This window comes from Peromyscus leucopus, chromosome 1, assembly GCF_004664715.2.
Source record: "Peromyscus leucopus breed LL Stock chromosome 1, UCI_PerLeu_2.1, whole genome shotgun sequence".
In the NCBI taxonomy this organism is placed as follows: Eukaryota; Metazoa; Chordata; class Mammalia; order Rodentia; family Cricetidae; genus Peromyscus; species Peromyscus leucopus.
The window spans coordinates 5,211,652-5,229,955 of NC_051063.1; the positions used below are offsets into that span (position 1 = coordinate 5,211,652).

Genomic DNA, 18,304 nt, shown 5'->3' on the forward strand with positions numbered 1-18,304 from the left:
TTAGGGGAGAAAAACTCACTGTACAGAACATAATTGTCTCAGGTTCTGAAATGCTGGGGCAAAATCTCACGCTCTTCTAGCTACTTGAGTCAGTCCCACATCCAAATCCCACTAAGAGAGCGAGGAGGAGATTGCCTATGTGCATCTCAGGTCTTAAGGGTCATCAAGAGGCCACACCCCAGGGGCGTGGACTTCAAGGTCATAGGCAGGTAGAGCAGTTACCTGCTGCATCTCTAGAGGTGGTGCTTCAAGGTCATAGACAGAACAGCTACCCACTACACATCATCTTCAGGGGTTCATCTGGGCCTGCTCACAAAAGATCATTGCAGTTGGGCTTGTTGACTGTAGAACTTCCTTCTTAGAAGAAGGGACAGGGAGGGTCATAGGACCCTTACCTGAGTATCCAGCCACTACTTCTGAATCACTTGTATGGAAATATACCCTTATTGCCTTTGGCCTTGGGGAGAGGATAGGGTATATTGTTGCTGGAGGGCTTCTCTCCAGGTTCCCCAAGCCCTGCAGTCCCACAATCCACGTATAAAATAACCACTCAGACGCTTATATTACTTATAAACTATATGGCCATGGCAGGCTTCTTGCTAACTGTTCTTTTATCTTAAATAACCCATTTTTATAAATCTATACCTTGCCACGTGGCTGGTGGCTTACCCGCGTCTTTACATGCTGCTTCTCCTGGCCGTGGCTGCAGTGTCTCTCCCTCCTTCTTCCTTTTTCCCCAATTCTCCTCTCTCCTTGTCCCACCTATACTTCCTGTCTTGTCACTGGCCATCAGTGTTTTATTTATATAGAGCGATACCCACAGCAGCATGTAGGCTGGGAATGGCTAGAAAGCAGGTGTATGAGGCCATGGGGGAATCAGCATGTATCTTGGTGCAGACCTTCCAGTGTGGCTGCTTTAAAGCTACACATAGTCCTGTTAGCAATCCCTTACTCATTGCTCTATTAGTAAGTCCAGTAAACTCATTAGTTACCCAGAATGGGCATTCATGGAATTTTACCTTAGTTTATCATTAGGACATTAGAAGGGGAGGTAGACATTGTTTACATTTCTGCCAGGGAAGGAATTTTATTAAAAAAAAAAAGAGTTTATTTTATGTGAGAAGTGTGTGTGTGTGTGTGTGTGTGTGTGTGTGTGTGTGTATGTGTGTGTGTGTGCCTGAGTATATGTATATATATACCACATGCAGGCAGGAGCCTATGGAGGAGTTACAGATGGTTGTGAGCTATGTGGATGCTGGGAAATGAACCAGGGTCTTCTTCAAGAGCAGTAAGCGCTCTTAATTTCAAATTTGTCTCTCCATCAATGGGAAAGAATTTTAGCAACACCACCTAGGTAAATGACTCTCACCTTAACATTGTGCTCAATGCCTTCCTCAGGTCTTTCTATAGAGCTTGATGTACCTATTAAGTCTCAGAGCTCTTACCTCATGAGTTGAACCATGCCTCAACTCTTCCTGTGTTTCCCCTTGCCATCACTTAGTCCAGACATTCAACAGAAGCCTTCTGAGCATCATCATTCTTGTGGCATCCCTGTACCATGACTATGTCTTAATGTCTCTAGGAGGAAACCTCTGCATGATCATCAGGGGAAGAGCAGGGATTGGGGCAGGTGTGGATCATAGCCCTCCCCTTTGCACTGAGAATGAGTGAAATTGGAGCAACATGACCCTGGTATAGAAGGATAGGGATGTTACCATCAACATTGCTGGCATTGATCTTCCATGTTAGGGGAGTTTTTCTGAAAACAGTCCAATAATAAACATTCTAGGCTTTTTTGGGTTGTATAGTCTCTGTCCTGCTGTGATTTTAGCTTTAAAAATGTCAACTTGACACAACCTAGAATCAATCACCTGAGAGGAGAATTTCAGTGAAGAGTTGTCTTCATTGGGTGGCTTATGGGCATGTCTGTGGATAATTGTCTCAATTAGTTAATTGACATGAGAAGACCCAGACACTGTGGGCAGTAGCATTCCCTAGGCAGTAGTTCCTGAACTGTACAAAAGTGAAGAAACTGTGCTGAAAACAAACAAGCAAACGAAGGCATGAACATGGTGCGATAGTTTCTCTCTGCTCTTGACTACTGTGGATGTTCTGTGATCAGCTGCTTCAAGTTCCTGCTGCCTTGTTTTCTCTGCAGTGATGGACTGTAGCCTGGAATTGGGGCTAAAATAACATTTCTCTCCCTAAGTAGTTTTTTTCCCCCAAGGGACAAGGGATTATTCTGGATTAAAGTTCCAGGGTACAGTCCATTATGGCAGGGATGTCAAGACAGCAGGAGCTTGAGGTGGCTGGTCACATCACATCTACCGTCAGGAAGCATAGAGTGATGTACGCTTCTGCTCAGTTCCCTTCCTCCAAAAGAGGAGTTTGAAAGAGAGCAAGGAGGGAAATATGGGAGGGTTTGGAGGCAGGAAAGAGAAGGGGACAGTGATATAATTATATTATTATCTCAAAAATAATTAATTAAAAAATCTGGCTTATTATGAAATGTCATCTTAAACTATGCAACAGAAGAGTTGATAAACAATTTTCTATCAGGTGGTATAAGATAGTGTGATTGTTTGTCTCAGTTGCAAGCTTGATGAGATCTGGAATCTCCTGGGAGACTGGCCTCTGGGCATGTCTGTGGAGTATTATCTCATAGACTAATTGAGATAGGGAGATCTAAGTAGTTTTTGTCAGGTATTTTTATCACCTAACAGAAATGAAAGAGGATGCCTGGTGTTGGACTCTGCTGTTGTATTAAGAAAGGAGCCAGGGAAAAATCAATGGCTGCAGCTGCTGTGTATAAAACTATTTGTAAAAATGGATATGCTAGATTTTCCCTCAAACTTTAGTCTTGTAGCCCTGTCCTGGAGGAAGGTGTGGAATCTTTGGGTCTAATGGTTTGGCGGAAGGTCTTTAGGTCCTCTATGGCATTAGGTATTCTTCGTGTGACTCCTTTGGTAGTTGTACAAGAGGGTAGGTGGTATTAACCCCTCGAGGTGAAAACAGCTATGCCCCACCCTCTTAGCTTAGACTTCTCTAATGGCCATAGCAGTGGTTTCCAGACCCTGAGGTGGGAGAGTGGCCAGGCCTTACCCTACAGGGAAAAAAAAAAAGCTCAAGATCAGGCCACAAAATCCCACCAATCCCTGAGTTTGCCCTAAAATCAAGCCACAAAATCCCTCTATTCCTAGGCCACCCTGGACAACTCTGTTCCCCAAGACACCCCATTCAAAGCCTGCCTCCTGCTTGGTTCTTTGCTGCTTCTCCCCTGAGCAGAGGCAGCCACCCTTTTGTGTCTCTCCCAGATCTCTTGTGTGAGGTTTGTTGTGTGGCATTATATTCCTTGGCTGCTGACTTCCAGAATACCTTTCTCTTTAGGGTTGTCACACTTCCATTGGGGAAACCTTCCCACTCAGAGCTGTAACACATCCACTGGGGAAGCCTTTCCCTCCAAAGCTCTAACACTTAAAGGTAGTTATGAAAAGAGCTAGCCTGGTCCTGCCGGCCCTCCTCTGCTCCTGGACTGGCAAGTTGGAGTGCACCTGAATGAGAGCTTCCACCACTACTGTCTTCCATTTGCTGAAATGTCTTCCCTAGAGCTGAGTAGATAGAGGTGCCATGCTTTTGAATTGTGAGCGAAATAGATTTCTCTTCCTCATAACTAGGCTATGTCATGTACTTTGTTATGGTGATGAACAGCTGACTATACGTGTCGTGTCCCCTTTGCAGAGCCCCATATTCCTTGAGATCCAGGACAATGTCATCTTCTTTATTTTATTTTATTTTTCTTTATTAAGAAATTTTCTACTCACTCCTCATGCTATCCACAGAACCCCCTCCTCCCTCCTCCCACCCCAGCCCTCTTTCCCAAGCCACCCCCAATGTCATCTTCTTCACAATATTTACCCAACTCCTGACATGAAAAGAGCTTTTAACATATGAAATAAGCTTTCAATAAATATTTATTAAGTAAATAAGTGATTACAGATCACATTTCTAGATATTTATTCTTCCAACCCACAAAATCTCATATATACATGTTTATGTGTACACTAAGGCTAATTTATAGGCTCCACACCACCAATTTATAAATGTCTTGGGAAGACCTGTTGGTTAAAATACATATTAAATTCCTATTTATTTGGTCAAGTGATTTATCAAAGTGAATCATATTACAAGATTCAAGGATATAGGCAGTGGGTAAGTTATTTCCTCATTTGTAAGGAAGGGAGATCCTGGGCTAGGAAAGCCCAGAAGGAGGAGGACTGCTCTGGGTTCCAGTGAGAGATGCTTCTAGAATCTTTAGACTTATTTAATTATGCGGTAGTTTTTACTTAATTTTTCTTTGAATGTCTTCCATATGTCTTCTGGGCTCCATGTGAGCCATGGTCAGGACCTGTTTCCCTGGAAAACACAGACACCAGAAGGAACACTGAGTGACAGGAGGAAGGTTATACTCAGAGGGATTAGCCACCGTGTGACTCTATCTGCTTCTCTACAGAGTAGAGAAACAGGAAGACCCCCCTTTAAACTACACTCACCAAGGGGTATCATCATTCCTGGCCAGGAACTTGAACAGAAAGTAAACAGTAGCTACGAAGATATACGTCAGTCCACCCCCAAGTATTCCTGTGCCCTGGAAGCAGAATGAACAGAGAAGACATGAAAGCAAGTTTGGACACCAACAAATTTAGTTTTGAATCTGTCTCTATAGCTTTGGGAAGTCCTCCATTATTTCTCAGTTGCATTGGGGAAAATGTCTGAGTCTTTAAGAGGATCTGGTGTGGGTGGAAAAGAGTTTTTATTTTACCTCTCAGTATCAGTGGTGTTCTAAGGAAGAGGAGCCACTGCTCAGGCACATAGTTTGGTAGTTTGATCAGGTGGAGAGGTGTAGTCTGCCGTCAGTGAGACAGTGAAAGTGCTCTGTGTAGGAAGTGAATAGTATCTGTGCTGTGAGAGATGGCTCAGAGGTTAAGAGCACTGGCTGCCCTTCCAGAGGTCCTGAATTCAATTCCCAGCAACTATGTGGTGTCTCACAACCATCTGTAATGAGATCTGGTGCAGGCAGAACACTGTATACATAATAATAAATGAATATTTAAAAAAACAACAGAGAAAAGTGAAATACAGGGAAAAGGAGGTATGAGCATCACGAGGGAAAAAGGCTGCAGAAAAAGTGTCCTGGGGGAGGGGAGACTTCCAACCACAGTTAAGTGCCACATCTTCAGTGGTGTGTGGTTTTCTGGTCCTGATGTAAACCTCTACTGTTGCTCTGAGCCTCCAGATAAAGCCAGGTCCTGAGGCCATCTGCTTCCCTAGGACAGTGACATTTTGATGGGGAGAGCAGGAAGAAGTGAGACTTCTCTTTGGCTGGTGAAAAACATCCAATGAAGTGATTCCTAAATTGAACTAACTCAGCAGAGGAGGGAGCCAGGGGTGTGGCCCTGAATCCAGGCAGGCAGGAAGGCAAGGGAGGCACTCTTTGAAGCCACAGGAACCACTGACGATATGTCAGTTTCCTTGGAGACAAATGGCATGATCAGTCACAGGCAATACCCTGCTAGATAGGGAACTAGAAGAAAATGAGAGAGAGCAGATTTCAAGTGCAATAATGAAAGCTCTCCAAGTTGTTTATGAGGCATATTCAAGCACTGGGCTTCCATGGCTAGATTAGAAATACACCCGAACTGGATCTCAGTAAGTACTAAAGAGCTGAAGGCTGTTTGTTACTAACGCAAGGTAAAGATGAATTAATGGCAGAGGTCAACAAAGCTGTAAGGTAAACTGATAGTAATCGATGCTGTTCAGTTATTCTCTCCTGGCTGAAAGCTAACAAAACTGAAAGGTAAATGGACTGCAATGAGTAATGATTAGTCTGTCCCAAACACAATTCTGAGTTCTAGGCTACACAGTGAAACTTTTAGGCTACTACAAGTTCAAAACAAAACAAAACAAAACAAAGCAAAAAAAAAAAAAAATATTAATTTCCTCTTTGATTGGCCCGAAAAGCTGGAGTGTCATTTATGTGCCCAAGGCATCTGTCTGGAAGGAGTGAAAATATTCCAAAGAGAGATACTCTATTTAAATATAAATCTCAAGTGAAATTGAAAGACGGACTTGGTGGTGGTGGTAGTGGTGGTGGCAGCAGCTGCTGGATCTCTTTATTTGTTCTTCTACTCAGTGTAGCTGTGTTGAAGAAATCTTTCTCTTCATTTCACAATTGTCTCTTTAATTGACATCTTGAAGACAATAGTCCAGCTTAACTTGTCAGGACTACCTGGTCCCAGGCTTGTACCCTAAAACTATGATGTCACTTGAGAGGAGGTCAAATCTGTACTTAAGTGTAAATGTAAAGACCAGAGGCCCTGGGCACCTGCTTCTGTTCTCCAGGTGTGTTTCTAATGTACTTTATCAAGTGTATCATGTCCCTTTCTCTTTTTCCACACCCTTTGTCTCAGCAGCTACCAAGATCTTCAGCTTGCCTTCCTGCCTGTGTTCTTTTCTTTCTAACGTTGGTAAATTTCTCTCAAGTCTCCAAAGTTCTCATCTGAATCTGTTTTAAAATTGTGTGTGTGTGTGTGTGTGTGTGTGTGTGTGTGTGTGTGTGTGTGTGTGTGGTGCTCTTATGTGTGTGGAGAGGATTGCGGTGTGTGAGTGTGTGTCTGTGTGGCGGGGCAAGCTTCAGGAAGTGTGGGGAGCAGCGACACAGAAGAGGGACCAGGATGGACGAGGAAGAGGCTGTGGCTGGCTGTACATGTGGAGGGATTGCCATTCCAGGGGACACAGAGAGTTCAACGACAGGTACAACTTCTAGAGCAAGACCCAGCCCGCCTTGAGCCATCAGTGTCTCCCCTTCCTATACCCCAGACCATAATCCAGCTCTGTGGACACAGGGAGATAGCCACTCTGCAAAAACATCATTGTCTCCCAAGGGAATCTCACCTCTGCACAGTAGCTGCATTTTCATACAAGTTTTGAAATCGTAGGCATGCATTCTCTCTTCCTAAGACCAGCAAACTGGACTGAATCCCTCCCAAGGGCAGCCATCCCACTGAGACTTCCCCTTGTAAATCAAGAGACTTACAGAAAACATCCTGAAGGTGGTACCCACTGATCTCCTGCTTGGCTCTTTTACGTTCTGAAGAATTTAGGATAAAGCAAGATTTTGAAGAAGTTTAACTGAGTAGAATCAATTCCTGAATTGTAGAACACCAAACTGAAAAGTAGAAAGTGCTGATGATACCAGACCAAGGGAAGTCTTTATATATATAAAGAACGTGAAGGCAAAGTGAAACCACTTGCTCGGTCGCATGTAGAGGACTGACATTTTTGGCTCATCTCCAGTTTCTTTTTGGCTCTAAGGTTCAGTTTTGTTTTTCTCTAATAGAAGCATTTAAAGGAAATAGCTGTGGTTTGGTTTCATTCTTTCCTGTTTATATCAGCTCAAAGCTACTTCCTTCATTGGTTTTGTTTACTCATGAAATTTTCAGCCTTTCCTGAGCTGACTTAGTGGGTAAAACTACTCCCCGCTAGGCCTGACAACTTGGATTTGATCCCTGGGATCTGCATGATTGAAGGACATAACTGACTCTCAAAAATGGTCTTTTGACATTCACACATGCGCCATGGCAAATATTCCCCCTTGCATACAAAGTAGATAAAGTGTACATGTGTACACATGGGTGCAACACAGAAACTACACAAATAAACATTATTTATTTCTTTGTGAGTGTGTGTGTACAAGCATTTGCCTGACTGTATGTCTGTGCACCATGTGCATGCAGTGCTCTTGGAGGTTAGAAGAAGGCATTGGGTCCTCCTGGAACTGGAGTTACAGGCTATTGTGAGTTGCCCTGTGGATGCTGGGAATCAAATCCCTCTGGAAGGTCAGCTAGTGCTCTCAACCACTGAGCCATCGTTCCAGCCCCAGCTTCTACTTTTAAAGCAAAATTTAGAAGCTTCGACTCAGAAGGATAAATCTATAACATTGACAAAAATAAAAATTTTAGACCTTTAATAAATTTGTTGAATTAAAAAAATAAATTTGTTGAATAGTGCTAGTTATTACAGCTATTCTGATGTACAAGCATATATACAATAATAAATTAACCATTTAATCAAGACCAATAATCATAAGACCAAGGTTCCAAATGGCAAGACTGTCCAAACAGCAGGCTAAGTTAGCAAAAGCCTGAAATATAAACAACAGGAAACAAATACATATCTGTGTATATTTTAGCAAAATATCTCAGTCTTGGTATAAATCTGTGGCTAAAAACAAAATTCTCCACTTAAGTACAGGAAGATGGAATGGTATCAGTTAAGTCACATATTTAAGTTAAAATGTCAGAAGATGACAGGAAGCAATTTATGGGTTCAGGTTGTCTTGTAATTTTCCCAATAGACAAATACTGCACAGAGTACACACATAAGTTCTTAAATAGCCACCATATGCACTTACTAGACATTTTTATTGATCAATCAGAATTGTAAATACAGAATCAAACAGCAACTGAATAGTTGCTTTTCCTAGTGTCCTCATCACTTGCCATTCCCTGTAACACAGTTAATGTTATAATACCAAAATGTATAACAGTGTTGACAAGAAAATGTATTACGTATCAGCAATTTATACCAGTAGAAAAATGAGCCATTTCAATAGTGACAAGATATATGTTTATTTTATATGGATCAAGGACGAGAAATCATGCAAAATAAACATTACTCCAGGGACATTTTCTTGTCTTTCCACTTCATCCTGTATCAGTTTTACCTCTGGTTAGTGAAGCAGAGAAATGAGTATTTGAATTCCATTATTGATTCTCGAGCACATGTACAGGTTAATCTTTTAAGTTAGTGTAGCCAACGGTCAGTTTAGTGCTCACATATGGGTGGCTCAGGATGCAGAGGGTGTGTGCTGGCACTCTGCTACTCATCTTTTTCTTCTTTTAGTCCATCTAGGCCTCCAATCCCATGGGATGACTCTACCCAGAATTACACTATATTTTCTTCCTTACTTAAATCCTTTTTGGAAACACTCGCACAGACTCCGCTGGAGGAATAACTAACTATCTGCTAGCTGAGTCTAAATCCTGTCAAACTGAAAACAAAGATTAACCATCCCAGATGCAGTCCTAGTCACCATTCTATTGTGAAGAGACACCATGAACAAGACAATGCTTGTCGTTTACAGTTAGCTTAAGAAAATACAGGTACAGTGAGGGACTTCGCATGGTGTTATGACCTACCATCTTTGGTCATGGGGAAAGAGCCAAGAATATTCTTCCCAGGCCTTTCTTTTTACCATGAGATGATGGGAACATGCTAGGGCATGACCTTCATGTTCTCGCTTTCAAGTGCTTTCACTTATCATAGTTTATGCAATTCTTTCTAGAGGGCCACCTTGTGAGAAAAACATTCTGCGTTCTGCCCCATCTTTCTTAAGGATTTCTAGACCTCTAATTTTATGGCCATTGGATTACATTTTCCTATTGTATATTTCTTGGGAGGGAGTTTTCTCTCTCTCTTTCTATGTATTCATCTGTGTGTTTCCAGGAAGTCTCTATTTCACAATCCCAGTTTTTGCAATGGAAACACTCCCTTGTTCTTGGCAACTAGGGAGCCTAGGCTCAGGGCCTGGGTAGAATTTTAAACTCTGAATTCTTATATCAAAAGACAAACTCTCACATCTTTCTCCAATACAATCAGACATTTAAGCAGGCATCAGCGAGCAATGGTCAAGATGGAATATGGGTTGCTGGTCTGCAGTCACGCTAACTGTCACCTCCCGTGTCTGTCTTCCTCCTTGGTTCCCAGGTCTGGACCTGAGGGTGGTGGGGGCTGGGCTATGACCCAGTACTCTTGTACACAAGACTCAGGAGGAGGCAAAGAGGCAGGGAGTGCAGGGTCAGGGCCAGGGAAACCCTCATTTTGATGGCCACAGTCTGGAGATAGTCCGTTTGGCATCATCATCATCAGTGGCTTCTGCTTTGTTGACCTGGGTATGGTGGGCTGTGACATAATGCCACTGTCTTCCTGGGTGTGGTGGGTGTTAGTTATTTGGCGGCACTCTTACCCTGTGAGGAAATGTCACGAAACACAACAGAATCCACTAACAAGAGTTTTATTAAGATAAGAGAGAAAGACAGGGGTACTCAGGCCTGTTAAAGAAATACGTGCATGAGGAAGAAGAAGGAAGCCAGGAATATGGTGTCGGCTTTTAAAGGCTGGGTAGTGCAGGTGTACACAGGTCCATGTGGCTACTCCACACATGCACATAGATCACATGGTTGCGTTGCGTTCTCTTATGCAACCATGCAAAGCCACAGGGTCCTGGTCACTCGAGACGCCTTGACCTGGAAATGGCTATTTTGACCTGGAACTGGCTATTTTAACTTGGAACTGGCTATTTTGACTTGGAACTGGCTAGGCGGAAGTGTCTAGGTCCACCGGACATGCCCAACTGTGGGGGCGTGTTGTGAATCTATCATCGGGTCTGTGACATAATGCCACTGCCTTCATGACCATAGAAGTGGAGGGAATCAGCGTGTAGGGTCCTTCCAAGTTGGTTTCAGAGCCCCTTTGGCTATCTGTTTGACCCAGACAGTATCACTGGGGCTTGAACAAGGGGAAGCTGGTGGTGGGACTTGTGTTGCTCGAATTTCTAATGGTCTTAAAAACAAACAAACAAACAAACAAAACTGGAGCCAGATATGGTGTAAATGCTGAAAGATTAGAGATGCAGTTTTGTCCTTGGAAAAAGGTATCTTTGATGAAATACTTTTGTCCGGATAATGGCCATGGCCAGATATATGTTAATGAAAAATAAACACAGCTGGGGACAGTTGTCCAATTACCCCAAATGTATAGGGAAAGTTGTGCCCAAGATTGAGATGCAATTGTAAGATTACATGTACACTAACATGGATATGCACAGTAAATGGGGAGAATCATAGTTGTTATTGCACAAGAAGTTTACAACAAGAGACAGCCAGTTCATTCAAAAGGCAGTAATCCCATAACACCTTGCGTGATGGGTTCCTCTAACAGAACCCTTAGTTCTGATAGGTTGACCTTCTGAACACTAGTTGTCACTGCTGTATACTCTCATGGACTTTTGCTACCAGTGGCTCTCAATACATGTTGACATCTAGGTGTCTGGGTTTGGGAGGATTATAGTTTTAGGTGCCGATATCTGGTTTTGTCTTTGTGAGTGGGTGTTTTGCTCCTCGGTTTCTTTGCCCTCTCTGGTTCTTAGGAGAGTGTGGTGACTATGTGTTTCCTGATAGGAAATTGTTTTGGGATCCTGATAGGTTTGCCCACCAGGGGCTCCAGGTAAAATGTGTTTCTAAGTATTGCAAGCTGATACTTAGGAATGGGTATGGGTTAGGAGGGGTGGGAATGAGGGGGTCCACTGGAGGGAGGAAAGCAGGGGTTTCCTAGGAATGGGAGCAGAGAGTGAGGAGAGGCCCAAGCAGGTGGTCTGCTACAGAGCTAGGATGAGACTGGGAGGGGGTGGGAGGTGGGGGAGCTGGATTTGGAGGATGGAGGGAGAGGTGAAGATCTACAGTCAGTCTACCTGCTTAGCTGGCTGCAGTGGCATGCTGGGGCCCAAGGAATGCAGGTTGGAGTTGGAGGCTGGGATAAAGTAGGGGGAAGGGAGTTTGGAGAGGCAGATCAGTGTGATCTATTCAAAAGGTGTGGGTTGGGGAGAGAGGCTTCAGCAGGTGTTCTGCTATGGAACTGGGGATAAGACTAGGGGTTTTGGAGGAGCCGAGGAAGAAGTGAAGGGCTGTAGTTAGTCCACCTGCTTCCCTGGCTGGAGTTGCATCCTGCTATCTTCATGACCGGAGAGCTCCTCTAAACATTTCCGCTTTGGACAGTTCCTTTTGTTCTTTTGTTTACAGAAGTTTCTTTCCCCCAATGTTCTCCTGCCATCCTCCCACTCAATTTAAAGCATCCTATAACAATCCAAACTCCCTTTTGGTGGGGCTGCTCTTCCTTCTCTTGGAGATAGCCTGGCAATTCCCGTTTCAGTGAAGCTTTGTTCTTTGACCTCAGTGCTGCTCTAGCGGTCCAGATCGCTCACAGACTTCACAAGAATAACGTTTAAATGATCATTCTGATGCTTTCTCTCCCTAGAGCCCTTCCAATTGTGAAGCTCCAGGGAAGTTCCCATCCCTGACCTTAAATGACTCACTCAAATGCTGCTTCTTTAGCTGGCTAGCTTGGCTCTGTGCTTTCCTCATCCCTTACTGTATCAACACCAGAAGAAGCCACATCCGTCACTGTGTTCATTCTTTCCCTCCCCCATGCTGTTTTGTGTAAGAGAAAACTGTTTACAAAGTATCTCTGCAGAAGCCACAAGTTTCTGGAAGTCGAGGACTACATCACAGCACTCAGTATCACCCTTTTCTCTTCTATGAACAGAGCCTCACACATATCAGGTGCTCAATCCATATTTATTAGGTGAATGAATGATAACAAGAATAAAATTGGATGACTAGGTAGTTGTTTTTCTGTTTTACAAGTTCACAAGCAGAAAACCAAATACATGGTATATGTGTGAAACCATGCACATGGATGCTGACAATACATAATGCATGAATACCAGCTGGATTTTCATCTTCTTAGTGAAGACTGGCAGGGCTGAACTAAAGAATATCATGTTGTTAGGGTTCATTTACCCTAATACAGGCAAGGCAAGGGTCTACTTCTGAGCTTCACCTGTACCCTTGAATGCACTTACTGTGAGAGATATCTCCCTAGGGTTTTAGGAAAGGAAGAAGTGGGATGATGTACATCTGGAAGGGAGATGACTCATTTTAGTCTTTAGTCTTGCTTAGAATGCTCGATCTCTCTGAAATGATCCTGTTGATATCTCTCTTCATTTGAGTTGTCCTCTATGTTTGCTATGATGATTGGGGACCGGGAAATATGTACCTAGGAAACACAGGCACAGAGAGCTTTAGTAATAAAGATGCAAGAAGGATGTGCAAACTTGTAGGACTCAGACACTGTATGACTCTTCCTGCCTCTGGGCAGAGAGCCAGAAACAGGAAGTCCCATTTAGAGACTACCCTCTTAAGGAGTATCTTCCTTCCCCCTCCCCGCTCCCCCAGAGAGCCTCAGGACTCACTTCAGTGGTTTGATTGCAGGTGAATGAACAGCCATTCCCAGAAGAGCTCTGAACAATCAGCACTAAGCACAAGAGGAGTAAGCCACCAAAAACCATTATCTCAGAGACCTGGAAATAGAGTGAATGGAGAGGACATGAATGCTGATCTGGATGTGGGAATGTCTGAGCATAAACTGTGACTTTGCAATGGGTCACCTCTATGGCTTTGGGAACTCTCACATCCTCTCTCAGGCCCATAGGTAAAAGTCTCTCTGGGTCTTTGAGAGTCTCCAGGATAGATGAAAAGGAACGGCTACTTACTCCCTTATATCTAGTGCCTCTGTAAAGAAGAGGAACCATCTTTATGTGAGGCAAGCACCTTGGCAGGTTGCTCAGATAGAGAAGGAGGCCTGAGGGTGTGGTCTTGTACTCACAGAAAAGGAAAAGGCTGGAAAGGTGATGCCATCCAGAAGGAGGTCGCCTACTATCTGACAACTTTTCAGACTACCTTGCAGAAGGCCCGGAGCTGAGGCAGTGATGGTGAGTGGGGCCCCAACTTGATTAGAAATGCTTAGCTATGTATACCTCTGGCTTTCCAGTTAAACCTAACATGCTAGGAACTGAGAGAGAGATCTGGATGGGGGCCAGTCATCCTTTGCTCTGCTTCTTAGTCAGGTCACAATGAATACACCTTTTCTACCTTTCACTATTACTTTGTTTAGTTGGTCTATTTGGGACTGGTAGGCAAATCTAGACGTTTAGAGCCCGACAGCTCTCGTTTCTAGAGTGAAACAGAGTGGCTTCTCTGGGTAAGAGTGAGTAGGATGTGAGGCTATGGACAAGAACAGACAGAAAGCGAGGTGGTTAGAGGAAAGAGGTTCCATGAGCAACATTGGGGGAAGCAAGGCCAACATGAAGAGAACACAGAGAGAGCAGGGCCTTCACCAAACACCTCCCCGGGGAGAGGTGATTTCAGCTCCAGTCAGGGCACCTCAGCTTCAGCAGAGGGGAGTTTTCTGGCTCAAATACAAGCCTCTGCCGTTGCTCTGAGCATCTAGAGAAAGCTAGATCGTTTAAAAGTCTATCCCACAGAGATATTTTGAAAAGGGGAAGTGAGGCCTCTCTTTGGATTGAGAAAAAGGGTCAGTGAAGTGATCCCCAGAGAAGAGGAACCAGGAGGAACCTATGCTTAAGTCCTTTGCTCAATTCTCTCCAGAAATTCCAATGTGTGTGTGTGTGTGTGTGTGTGTGTGTGTGTGTGTGTGTGTGTGTGTGTGTGTGAATCTCACAGCTCCTGGGGGATCAGGTTCTTCATATGCCAATCTAGTGCCTTTTCTTCCCTATATCACAGGCTTGGGTTCCAGCTCTGTGGACTCAGTCGGGGCATACCCACCCCGCAAGAACTCTTTTCCTGGAAAAGCAGACACAGAAATAATAAACTTCGTACAAGCTTTCAAAAATGGAAGCTGATACTCATTCCCTCCAAGACCAGTAAACCGGTCAGCTCACCCACTATAGATTTCCCCTTATAGATCAAGAGGTACTTACCACCGTCATCTTGCAGCCTTGGTTGACAGTCAGACTGCTGCTGGTCTTCTTGGGTTTCTATATATACATTTGAGAAAGTCACTTTCACTTTCCCTTTGAACTGCTTTGGAACAATCATTTGTTAAGTTAACATGGACCAAAATATCCCCGGCCTGAGAACAGTCTGTGCAGTTAGTTGGCTTATCTCATAAGCAGACAGGAAAATCCCCAAACACATTCTCAAATAGCCATTTCCCACCTAAGGAATTTCTTGCTTGGTAAAGAGTACAGCGCTAACCTGAGACAATTGCTTCATCTTTGGCTATAGAAATAAATAGACATATTTAAATTCTTTAATCCACATACAAATTTATTGTACAAGTAACATGACTACACATGTCCGTGGATGTTCTCCAGGGCTTTCTAGGGTGTGGCTTCAGGCTTATTCTCATGTGTGCATCACCTGTGTTTGCATTGTGGGTCGCAGTTAAAGAACTTGCAGAGGTGAGCACAGGGAGGGTATTCCATTTGAACGTGCAGGTGGGCACTGGAGTAGTGCTGGAACACACCAAATATTGCCATAAGCCGGAGGCTAGGAGAAGCCCAGAGGAGAGTCTCCTCATAGTCCTCAGAAGGACCCAGCCTTGCTGATACAAGATCAGACTTCCAGCCTCTGGAACTGAGGGGCCATCCATTTAGTAAGCTATCCTTTTCTTGTCACTTTGTTACTGTGGCCCTCAAAAGCTCAGAGAGAGTTTGTGAAAATTCTCGTCACTTAGTGACAGGGCACTTAGCAGCCACTGCTGGCACATCCACCTGACAGGTTAGATCGGGGTTGACGGAGGTTAAATGGGAGCAGAGGCAACCCTCAGCAGAGGCAGACTGTCCTCTCATCGGAACAATGGAGGACATCAGACTCTCCAGGTGTGGAGCCTGTGCACTGAGGCACAGAGGGTTTGGGCGTTTTTAAAGGGCAGAGAAGGGAACTTCTGGGGTGGAAGATTCTATGGGGCGGGGGAGCGGGGAGCTCTTGTCAACAACAGTGGAGGTTGGTCTGTTGGCCCTGCCCTGAGCTTTCAGGCTCCTAACTGTCAGATGTTATCAACATGTCAATGTTCCTGTGGGGAGTTTCTCAGCTCTTAGGTCATTAGTGCTTCCCAGGGATACAAGAGCAGATTTGTATTTGTCCATACTTTTTTTTATTTTTAGCTCACCAGCTTGAGGAAAGTACCAGAAATTCCAGTGACCTTTTCCCCCCTACTAGAACTAGGATAGACTTCTCTGTTCTCATAAAATATCTTTTATGAGAATAATACCAACATCCTAGGCTACCATGGGCTACGCAAGTGTGTACCAAATTGTAATTCTGCTTTTTTTATTCATAAATAAATTTAAAATTAGAAAGTCATATCTCAATTTTTTTTTTGATTTGACTTTGGAGATTTCCTTCCTGATTTTTCTAAAGTTTTACTCAGCAAAGCATAACTGTCCATAGGGTGTGGTGGTTTGAATGAGAATGTCCTCCCCCACAGGTTCAGATATTTGAATTGAATTTTTGGTCCCTGGTTGGTAGAACTGTTTGGGAAGGATTAAGGGGTTTGTCCTTGTTGGAGGAGGTGTGTCACTGGGGGTAGCCTTTGTGGTTTCAAAACCACAGCATTCCCTGCTCGCGCTCTCTCTCTCTCTCTCTCTCTCTCTCTCTCTCTCTCTGGCTCTTTCTCTTCTCTCTGCCTCCAACTTTTGAGCCAGGATGTACACTCTTAACTACTGCTCCAGTGCCATGTCTGTCTGTTTGCTGCCATGCTCCCCACTATGATGATCACAGACTATAACTCTATGAACCTGTGAACCCCCAAATTAAACGCTTCTATTTATTTATTTATTTATTTATTTATTTATTTATTTACTTATTTATTTATTTATTTATTTATTTATTTATTTATTTATTTAAGCTGCTTTGGTCGTGGTGTCTCTTCAGTGCCACAGGAAAAACCAACAACAACAACAACAACAAAAACCAAGACAGGTGGAGGTCACCAAGTTGACAGGTGGCAAATCAACACAGCTGTCACTCAACACAGATCTTGGTCCCTTGCCTGTTTCTGTCACAGAGAACTGGAGCAGGCTTTCTCTTCTCAGTAACCTGGTCTCCTCACATGCTTGTGGTCTTTTTTTCTGACTTGCTTTGTCTTCCCACTTCTGGTCTCAGTGGTGCTTCTGCAGAGCTGCTTCCCATGTTCTTCCCGCATGATTATGGAGAACAGTTAGCTTTCGCTTCCACCCTCTACACTCTGGCCAGTCACTGGGATCAGAGGAGGGTGCATTTCCCATAATCTTGTTCCCTCCACATATTCTGTCCTAAGTGTCTTTGACCTGTCCTGTGTTCTCAAACCACAGCTGCCATACATGTTACTCCTTCTTATCAGCCTTTGAGCACTTAGGAGTGGGGCCTGGTTGCCATCTGCATGGACAAGTATGTAGAGACCCACAGAGGTTTCCTAGTGAGAACTTACTCAGGGTCAGAGAATCTGAGCTTGCTTTACCTAGAAGGGTTGCTTAAAGGTATGATTTGACCATGGACATGGTCACCAGGTGTTTGAAAGGGTCTACACTTGGCTGTGCAGTGTGTTTTGATTTAGCAAGGGAGAGGTCTTTTGCTCTGCCCCTTGGCATTGTTATAAAAAAGCCCTTTGGAAGAGGCATAAGGGACTGCTGGGTTTTGATCCAGGTCCTCCTGAAGCTATCCTGTATTTCTGTCTTTCTCCTCTTAACTATCTTTCTATCTAAAAGTTTCTTATCCCTCTCTCCTCCTCATAGGAACCCTTTAAAAGGTGGGAGGCCGGCCTCCCACACAGGTATTTGGTGATTGTGTAATGAGTGAGCAAGTAACCAAGTCTAGTGGACTTTACCCATGAGCTGCTGAGTCTGGCTGGAGGACCAAGGTTGCGTGCTGTGGGGAGGAGTGAATGGCTCTTAGACAGGATTGCGGGGCTTCTGAATGGAGACTCGTTCTTTGGGTACTGGGGACTCTCATGGGTCCCTGAGATAGGGATTACACAGCAGGTGAGTGTATTCTAACTTTAGGAACTCAGGACATCTTTGCATTGGAGGAAATCAATAAAAGACTCTAAAAGAGCTTATGAGGATTCCATCTGTTAATATTTACCATTTAATAAATGAAGCAGAGACGTCTATGATGTGTTTGTTAGTTGTTGAATTAAAAACACTTCCTGTCAGCATAGATAAGCATCTTTGGTGAAAAATAGCCATTTTCCATAATAAAACTTTAGTAAGAAGATAATTAGTTTTTATCAGTTGGTGGGAGGAGAAATATCTTTGCATGTCCCATCACTAGGTTCATGGATGAAGCCTCTGAAATAAGACAGAACAAGGGAAAAGCATATGTATCTACTTACTATGATTCTTTCTCTTGACCTTTGTAGGGAAGCAAAGACAAGATGATGGGAGAATTTGTGGCTGTTTCTGTGCCTGGTTTGTTGGAGATGTGGATAGTCATGAACTGGGTTTGAAAAAAAAAATACCATCTGGGGGCTGGTGCGATGGCTCAGTGGATAAGAGCACTGGCTGCTCTTCCAGAGGACTAAGAATCAACTCCCAATGCCCACGTGGTGGCTCACAACCTGCTGTAAC

At 43.9% G+C, this 18,304-nt stretch overlaps 1 long non-coding RNA gene across 1 annotated transcript; it reads right to left on the minus strand.

Annotated features, from left to right (window-relative positions):
* Positions 1–3,953: 3,953 nt before the first annotated feature.
* Positions 3,954–7,254, minus strand: LOC114703406. Its single transcript, XR_003736138.2, has 3 exons — positions 7,094–7,254; positions 4,551–4,645; positions 3,954–4,413 (listed from the first exon to the last, which is right to left on the minus strand). It is a non-coding gene; the product is annotated as an uncharacterized LOC114703406 (long non-coding RNA).
* Between the last annotated feature and the right edge of the window lie 11,050 nt (positions 7,255–18,304).